Source organism: Polyodon spathula, chromosome 13 (assembly GCF_017654505.1).
Source record: "Polyodon spathula isolate WHYD16114869_AA chromosome 13, ASM1765450v1, whole genome shotgun sequence".
Taxonomy (NCBI): domain Eukaryota; kingdom Metazoa; phylum Chordata; class Actinopteri; order Acipenseriformes; family Polyodontidae; genus Polyodon; species Polyodon spathula.
Genome location: NC_054546.1, coordinates 28914638 through 28923618, shown reverse-complemented (window position 1 = coordinate 28923618; position 8981 = coordinate 28914638). Strand labels below are relative to the sequence as shown.

The 8981-nt window shown below is 36.7% G+C and overlaps 1 protein-coding gene across 2 annotated transcripts in view; it reads right to left on the bottom strand.

Annotated features, from left to right (window-relative positions):
- Window positions 1–2399: 2399 nt before the first annotated feature.
- Window positions 2400–8981, bottom strand: part of LOC121325366 (protein FAM131B-like) — a 31087-nt gene continuing 24505 nt past the window's right edge. For both annotated transcript variants that reach the window (XM_041267809.1, XM_041267810.1), the window contains exon 10: window positions 2400–3366. The gene's annotated coding sequence lies outside the window, so the exon portion shown is untranslated. The remainder of the gene's footprint in view (window positions 3367–8981) is intronic.

Genomic DNA, 8981 nt, shown 5'->3' with positions numbered 1-8981 from the left:
GCCTGTAACCAGAATGAGTGATGCCTCTTCATTGACAGCTCATCCAGGAGCCTCAAAGCCGTGCTGCTCCATAATGGTAACAAGTACCCGTCTCTTCCCCTGGCTCACTCGGTGCACCTCAAAGAGGATTACAACAGCATCAAGACCTTGCTGGACGCCTTGAAGTATGATGAGTACGGCTGGGAGGTCATAATAGACTTCAAAATGGTGGCATTCCTGATGGGTCTCCAAGGCGGTTTTACCAAGTTTCCCCGCTATCTTTGCCTTTAGGACAGCAGGGACACCAAGGCGCACTACCACAGGCGGGACTGGCCACAGCGGACCGAGTTCTCTGTGGGGAGGAACAACGTCAAGTGGGAGCCACTGGTGGACCCCCGGAAGGTGCTGATGCCACCACTGCACGTCAAATTGAGCCTTATGAAATAATTTTTCAGAGCTCTAGATAAGGAGTCGGCAGCCTTCAAGTACCTTCAAGACTTCTTCCCTAAGCTGTCTGAGGCAAAGGTCAAAGCCGATGTCTTCGTCAGACCACAGATAAAGAAGATCCTGGAGTGCAATGAATTCCCCAAGAAGCTCATTAGTAAGGAGAAAGCGGCTTGGAACAGCTTTGTCGCAGTGGTTCGGGGCTTCCTGGGCAATCACAAGGCCGAAAACTATGTGGAGCTAGTTGAGACTCTGGTGAAGAACTACGGCACAATGGGCTGTAGGATGTCCCTCAAAGTCCATATCCTTGATGCTCATCTTGATAAATTCAAGGAGAACATGGGAGCGTACTCGGAGGAGCAAGGCGAGTGCTTCCACCAGGATATACTGGACTTTGAACGTCGCTACCAAGGACAGTATACCGAGAACATGATGGGAGGCTACATTTGGGGGCTGATTCCTGCAAGTGATTTACAGTATAATCGTAAATCTCAAAAAACTACTCACTTCTAAATCTTTTGCAGTCATTTTTGTATTACTTTAGTATAATTACATGTTAATTTGGATTCATATGTTGTTTTTTTCTGACTTTATGTGAACGAAAAGACACAAATTCGCCCGTTTTCCCATTGGAAATAGGTAAATTTCAAAATATCACTGTCCTGGTCACAAAAGCAAAGTTTGTGGGGAATAATAGCCATTTCCTATACTTTTGAGGCATAAGCAATTAGGAAATAACACTTACTACCCAGGAACAGAAATTGTGTTACATAGTGTTATAAGTCATAAAAAAAAAAAAAAAAATGACAACATATATATGGGCTATTAGCAAAGAAATTGAATGAAATTCTACTGATGTAATTGCATATCAACTGACTACTTATTAATATAATGTAATATAAAGCGTTACCAAGATGTTTTTCCTGGCAATAAACACAGTTTCAAGCATTACCCATGATGCAGTGCTGGTTTATAAAATGGTTGACGACTTTGTCCATGCAGAGTTTAAAAAAACAAAAACAAAAACACACATTCCAGAGTACTTTTCATTTCCCTTTTTTTAAGACAACTTAACACACATTTCACTCTCAGTTGTTTTTTTTTTTTTTTCCGCAGAACACAGAAGAATATTGAAAGTATTCCATGCAAGAATTGTAACTGTCGACCCACAACACTTGTAGTTTTGAATTACAAATTGGTCAACGTACAGGATCATAGTCTAGTTGAGTTTTGTCAAGTGTTCAAGTTTGTTCCAAGTTCAAATGGTCCCGACAATAGGTTTTCTTCTCCAAAGATGAAGCTTTTCAACAAAGTTAATTTCTAGAATTCTGAACTTTTCAACAATATTTCAATTCAAAATGCCTAAAATACTTTGCTCCAAAATTCAACATGCCCCAGAGATATTGCATTTTCAGAGTCTTACAAATTTTAAACACCCAACAATTTTTTCCACCAAACTTCACATTTTCACACAAAAAATTGTTAAATTGTGGTATCGTCCAAATAGTACACTCCAATGACATTTTGCTCCAAAATTCAAATTATCCCACATCTTTTAGCTCCAGTGTTTGAAAACATTCCAGAATTGAAAAAAAAGTTCCTCAGTATTTTGATTCATAAACATTTTACTCCGATATCTTAATTGTTGATCAAACTTTTGCTCGAAAAACTGCTGAGTAAAAAAAAAAAAAAAAGCCTTCCTCTCCATTGGTCTTGGGCATTACAAATTGGCCTCTGAACCTTGTCTTGTAAATATCTGATCATTACAGATTAGAAATCTGAAGAGAAAGGAGCTTCTAGTTCAGTTTTATTTTTTTATGCACTGTGATGTTGGCAATCATTCTACGTGGGCCTTATTTCAATTACTCAAATGCTGTGTTTTTATATATATATATATAATATATATATATATACTTCCTGTCTACTCCCCAAATATAGTATATATATATATATATATTTATTAAAGATTCTCTGAATTTTAATGGTTTCACTTAATTTCAGGAGCTGCTCTTCAGTTCTCATTGCCTGTCATAGATATAAAATAACCTAGACCATTCCAAGTGTCTTTATAGATGAGCTGGATCTATCACTTTGGATTTAGTTTCTTTTTGTTTTGTTGGTAACATCTTGCTGTGCACTAGATGGTGTTGGTGCTTACTAATAAAGACACTTTGGCTGATCTAGCCTACTTGATGTCTATGACAGGAAACAAGCAGCTTCTGAACTCAGTCTGTACTCAGACCGATCAAATATTTTGAACAATGCAATATTTGAATTGCTGTGAGAAGCACTGAGAAAAGGTTAAAACGGTAAGAAATGCAGTTTCAGTCCTCGTACTCTTTATTACTGTTACAAGCCTCCATGAGAGAAGTCGTCAAGTGAAAATGTTGTTTTTATGTATTAATTAGATTTTCCATTTGGTAGAATACAAAGCATTTACCGTATAATTTGGTAAAGCTCTATATTACAATAAAAAATAGCATTAACTATATTTTATGTCTTCAGGTTTTACACAATTAAACAGAACTAACATCTATAGATACTGTAATTATGAAGTGCATGTTTTGTTTTCCATTTAAAACATTAAAACACAATTCCAATGGCTCCAGAGTTTGTTTGTAAAACCTCAGCATGACTTTTGTGTTTTTTAAGAATCAAGGACCTTTCTCAGCTTTTGACTCCTTATTTCCTCTCCATGTTTCTGGGATATTTAAAATTTTCCAAACTCCTGTCTGCATTTTTTGGATCCTCCTTCTCCCATTTTTCGAATGGAATTCCATTGGTTTATAAAAAGGCCCTTTAGCATGCTTGGCCATTTTCTGAAATGGAAATCCTAAATGTTTTTACATGTATTTCTTTGCAAATGAAAGTTTGTTTGTTTGTGGGGTTATTTTTTTGTTGCTTTTTTCCATAAAGCTGGTTGACCAACAACTTCCAATGAATCTGAAAAACAAAACAACAAAAATATGTATTATCAAATATAAATGATATGTATGTATTAACTGTCTGAATCACTGTTGGTACCACAGCTGTATAACATATAAAACTACGGAGACTGTGGGGCTCCAGAGTGGCAAATCTGGTAAAGGTGCTACATGTGGAGTGAAGGATGAAGGCGCCCTGAGTTCCCAGGGTGTTGCCGCACAATTGGCCAGAGGAGGAAGAGGGTTTAGGTCGGCCAGGGTGTGCTCGGCTCACAGCGCACCAGCAACCCCTGTAGTCTGGCCAGGTGCCTGTGGGCTTGCCTGTAAGCTGCCCGGAGCTGTGTTGTCCTCCAATGCTGTAGCTCTGAGGTGGCTGCATGGTGAGTCTGTGGTGTGAAAAGAAATGGTTGGCTGAAGGCACATGCTTCAGAGGATAACGTATGTTCGTCTTCGCCGCTCCCAAGTCTTCGCAGGGGTGGTACTGGTGAGCCGAGCTTAAATAATAATTTGATATTCTAAAATGGGAGAAAATAATTAAAAACTAGAATTGCTAGGCAGTTTTACTGTTCCCAAGCCCCAGTACCAGTACCAAACACTTAAGCAATTACTGGAAGAAGCAAGTTTAGCTCTTGATATTTGAAATCAGAAACTTCACCAGTAAGAAGATTTTGAAAGGGTTTTTTTTTGTTGTTTTGTTTTAAACTTGGTTCACTCACAAACACAATTTTTGAAAAAGTTAATTGAACTGACAAAGGCATGATGGTTTTCAGGTTTGGTGTTAATCAAGTAAACCGTTCTTAAACTGAAGCAGTTTTAAATTTAATTTGAAAATGTAGGTCTTGTTTAACAAAACAACACCATTTGCCATATTTGATTTATATTGTTACCAGGATGATGCCTACCAAGTTGGGAGTAATTGGTTAAATGGTTTTCGAGCAGAAGCAGATTGTTGTTTGGTACGCACTTTGATGAAGTTGGTGGCAGCCAGTTTGATAGCAAAATTTATTGCATTAACTTCTGCTTCACAAAGTTGAAGATGGTTTCAATGCTGATGATATATGCCATGTTAGATCAATCACTTCACCGGTACTCAAGAAGATTTTGAAAGGTTTCTAAAAAAATTTATCAGGCAGCCATTTTGGTTCAAGTCAACACCATTTTTTAAGAGTGAGTTGTATTGATACAGTAAAAGGGATGATGCTTGTGAAAATATGAGTTAGTCAGGTAAACCATTTGTCAACTGAGGCAGTTTTAAATTTAAGACGTAAAGGTACACCTGGTGGCCATATTGTTTTACAAAATATCACCATTTTGACGTATTTGTATTCCATTGTTACCAGGACGTGGCCTACCAAACTTGGAGTTTGTTGGTCAAACGGCTTTCACACAAACGAAGTATGCTATTAGGGGTGTATTTCAATAACATTTGTGGCAGCCATTTTGATAGTAAACTTTATCACAGCAACTACTGCTTCGCAAACTTGCAGTGGGTTTGATTGTTGATCATATATGCCAAGTGTCAGATCAGTCGCTTCACTAGTTCCCAAGAAGATGATTTTGAAAGGTTTTCCCAAAAATGTGTTAGATCGCCAACTTGGTTGATGCAGGAGTGCATTTTTTTGCATCTAATCTTTAATCCACACAGGATACCTACCAAGTTTCATCTTCATTAGTTACACTACGTGCAAACAGGAGTAGTTTGAAGTTGATAGAAGAATAATAATAATACTAGAACTGCCAGGTAGTTTTACAACTCCCAAGCCCTAGTATCAGTACCCATCTAAGCTTCTTTAGTTCTCAATATTCCAAGTTTAAAATCAGCAACTTCAGCAGTTCCACAGAAGAAGATTTGAAAGTTTTTTTTTTTGTTTGTTTTTTTGGTTTTTTTTTTAATGCATCAGGCTGCCATCTTGTTTAACACACAAATGCCATTTTTGAAAATGTAAATTGTAGTGACACAAGCACAATGGTTTTCAAATTTGGAGTTAATCAAATGAGCCATTTTTAAACTGAAGCAGTTTTAAACAGAATAAGAAAATGTAGGAGTGGCAGCCATATTGTTTCACATAACATAACCATTTTGACATATTTGTATTCCTCTGTCACCAGAACGATGCATACGAAGTTTGGAGTCAGTTGGTCATTCAGTTTTGAAATAAAAGCAGTTTGCTCCTTAGGGTGCATTTCGGTAAAATTTGTGGCAGCCATTTTACTATTGAATTGTATCACAGCAACTTTTGCTTTGTAAGCAGGTTTGGATGGTGATAATATATGCCAAGTGTCAGATCAATAACTTCAATGGTTCCAAAGAAATAGATTTTGTGAGGTTTCAAGAAGAAATGCGTCATACTGCCATTTCGGTTTAACACCATTTTTTTAAAAGTCAGTTGTATTGATACAGTATCAGGAAAGATTCTTGTGTCGTTTCTAGTTAGTCAAATAAATTCTTTGTCAACTGACAGAAGGTTTAAATTTCAAATGTAAACGTATAACTGGTGGCCACCTTTTTTTTATAAAACATCACCACTTTCATATATTTGTATCCCGTTGTTACTGGGACGATAACTACCAAGTTTGGAGTTTGTTGGTCAAACGGTTTTCAAACAGCAGCAGATTGTTGTTCGGGGCACGTTTCGATAAGATTTAGGGCAGCTATTTTGCATAAAAAATTATCACAGCAACTTTTACTTTGCAAACTTGATGCAGGTTTGGATGCTGATGATATATGACAAGTGTCATATCAATCGCTTCACCGGTTCTGAAGAAGATTTCGAAAGGTTTCTAAAAAAAAATGTGTCAAACGGCCATTTTCATTTAGGTCAATACCATTTTTTTAAAAGTTAGTTGTATTGACACAGTATCAGGGTAGATATTTGTTAAGTTTGGAGTTAGTCAAGTAAATCCTTTGTCAACTGACGTAGGTTTACATTACAAATGTAAACGTATAACTGGCGACCATCTTGTTTTATAAAACATCACCACTTTCACATATTTGTATCTCATTGTTACTGGGACGATAACTACCAAGTTTGGAGTTTATTGGTCAAACGGTTTTCAAACAGCAGCAGGTTGTTGTTTGGGGCACGTTTTGATAAGATTTGTGGCAGCCATTTTGACATTAAAAATTATCACAGCAACTTCTGCTTCTCAAACTTGATGCAGGTTTGGATGCTGATGATATATGCCAAGTGTCAGATCAATCGCTTCACCGGTTCCCAAGAAGAAGATTTCAAAAGATTTTAACAAAAAATGCATCACGGAGCCAATTGCAGGAACACAGCAGCACAGTCTTTTCAGCGTCTGACACCGAATGTATCCAGCTTGCTACCTGCAAAGTTATAACCTGATCAGGCACACAGCCTCGAAGCAGCAGCAGTTTCAAGTTTTGGGAAGAAAAAAAAAAAAATCTTACCAATAACAATGGGCTTCCTAGTCTTTGGCTTGGACGCATAAATAAAAACAAAAAAAACTTTGGCTTGGAAGCCTAATAACAAGAAGTTGCAAGCAACTTGACGGCTTACAAGACATTCTTGTTCCTATATGTGTTCCATAGTAACCATGACCCTACCTGGACTCTCTAAGCAGAATATATATATATATATATATATATATATATATATATATATATATATATATATGGGTTCCTATATATGTCCCATAGTAACTCTATCTGCACTTTCTATGGAGTTATAAGCAAGTTTTGCACACGACTGTAAGAAGAGGTCAGAGGTCACGGTCAAGGCAATTTTTGAATAGAGCATATATGGGTTCCTAAATGTGTTCCATAGTAACCATGACCATATCTGAACTCTGTAAGGAGTTATTAGCTAGTTTTCCATTTGACTTTAAACAAAGGTCACAGGCAAGGATAATTTTTGATAGAGCATATATATGTGTGCATATGTATTCAATAGTTATGGCACTCTCTGCATTATCAAAGGAGTTATAAGTTTTGCATTTGACCTTTAGCAGATGTCAGAGGTCACAGGCAAGGGCACTTTTTTTGATAGAGCATATATGGCTTCATCTATGTGTCCATAGTAACCATGACCCTAATTTTCACTCTCCAAGGAGTTATAAGCTAGTTTTACATTTGACCTTAATGACAGGTCAAAGGTCAAGCTCAAGATAATTTTTTAATAGTGCATACATTAATTCCCATAGGCCTCCACTGCTCTGTGGAGATACATGAGTCTACAACATTCTACATGAGATAAATACTGCAATATATGCAAATATGTGCAAATTGACCATAGCTGAAATTTGACTGGTGGCCATGTTTTTTCATGAGGCGACTTGTGGTTTCAGAAAAAAAGTTAGAATATTTTGGACAAATCCAATATGGCTGCCAAACCATCTTCTCTTGAGCAAATCTATATCTAGGGCATGATGGCAGCCTGTGCCCCAAGTTTCACATCTCTACCATAAGCAGTTTCAGAGAAGAAGATTTATTTAAATTAGCCAAAATTCATAAAAAATTCAATATGGCTGTCAAACCATGTGACCAATGATCTTCGTTTTTGCTCTGACACAATATCCCAAAAGACTCTACCACCACTTTATGAAGATTCACGAGTCTACAACATTGTAACTTAAATTAATACTGCAATATGTGCAAATATGTGCAAATTGACCATAGCTCAAATTTCTGTGCGTCACGGCAGCCATGTTTTTTTTTTTTTTTTTTTTTTATGTAGCGACATACATTGAACAAACTTGATAGACAACCTTGCCAAGGCTATGCATTCAAAGTTTTGCTTCAATCAGCATAACAGTTTCAGAGAAGAAGTCGTTTTAATGTTTTCGATAAATTCAATATGACTGATCGATTTCTCTTCAACAATTGTAAATCTAGGCCATGAGGGTAGTCTATTGCACCAAGTTTCACATCTCTGCCATTAGCGGTTTCAGAGAAAACTTAAAAAAATTGTCAAAAATTATTTGAAAAATCCAATATGGCTGTCAAACCATGTGACCCATGACCTTTGTTTTCACTCTGACACAACTTGCCTTACGTGCCTACCACCCTACCAAGTTTCATGAGTTTTTGAGCAACAGTGTTGATTTTAGAGCCATTTGTAAAATTGGCAAAAGGAAAGAAATAAATAATCCCAGCAATAACAATAATAGTCTTCCCAACCATTATGGCTGAGAAGAAGAAGAAGAAGAAGAAGAAGAAGAAGAAGAAGAAGAAGAAGAAGAAGAAGAAGAAGAATAAAAATAAATAAATAAATAGATAAAATAAAATAAAAACTATGGAGACTGAAACTCAGGAGGACTGTCTGAGTCATTGTTGGTGCCACTGCTGTATAATATATAAAACTATGGAGATTGAAACTCAGGGGGCTGTCTGAATCATTGTTGGTGTCACTGCTGTATAATATACAAAACTATGGAGATTGAAACTCAGAGGGACTGTCTGAAATGATACAGTATGATATATAAAACCATGGAGATTGAAATTTAGCAGAATTATCTGCTGAGTTCATTATTTACCAACCTGACTGACAAGTAGCTAGATAAACACAAGCTCCTATTGCTTATAGCTGTTACAGCAATCTATTGAAAAATCAAAATAAACACTACAGACACGCTTGGATGCACGGGTAATTGCATATCAGCTGAATACATATT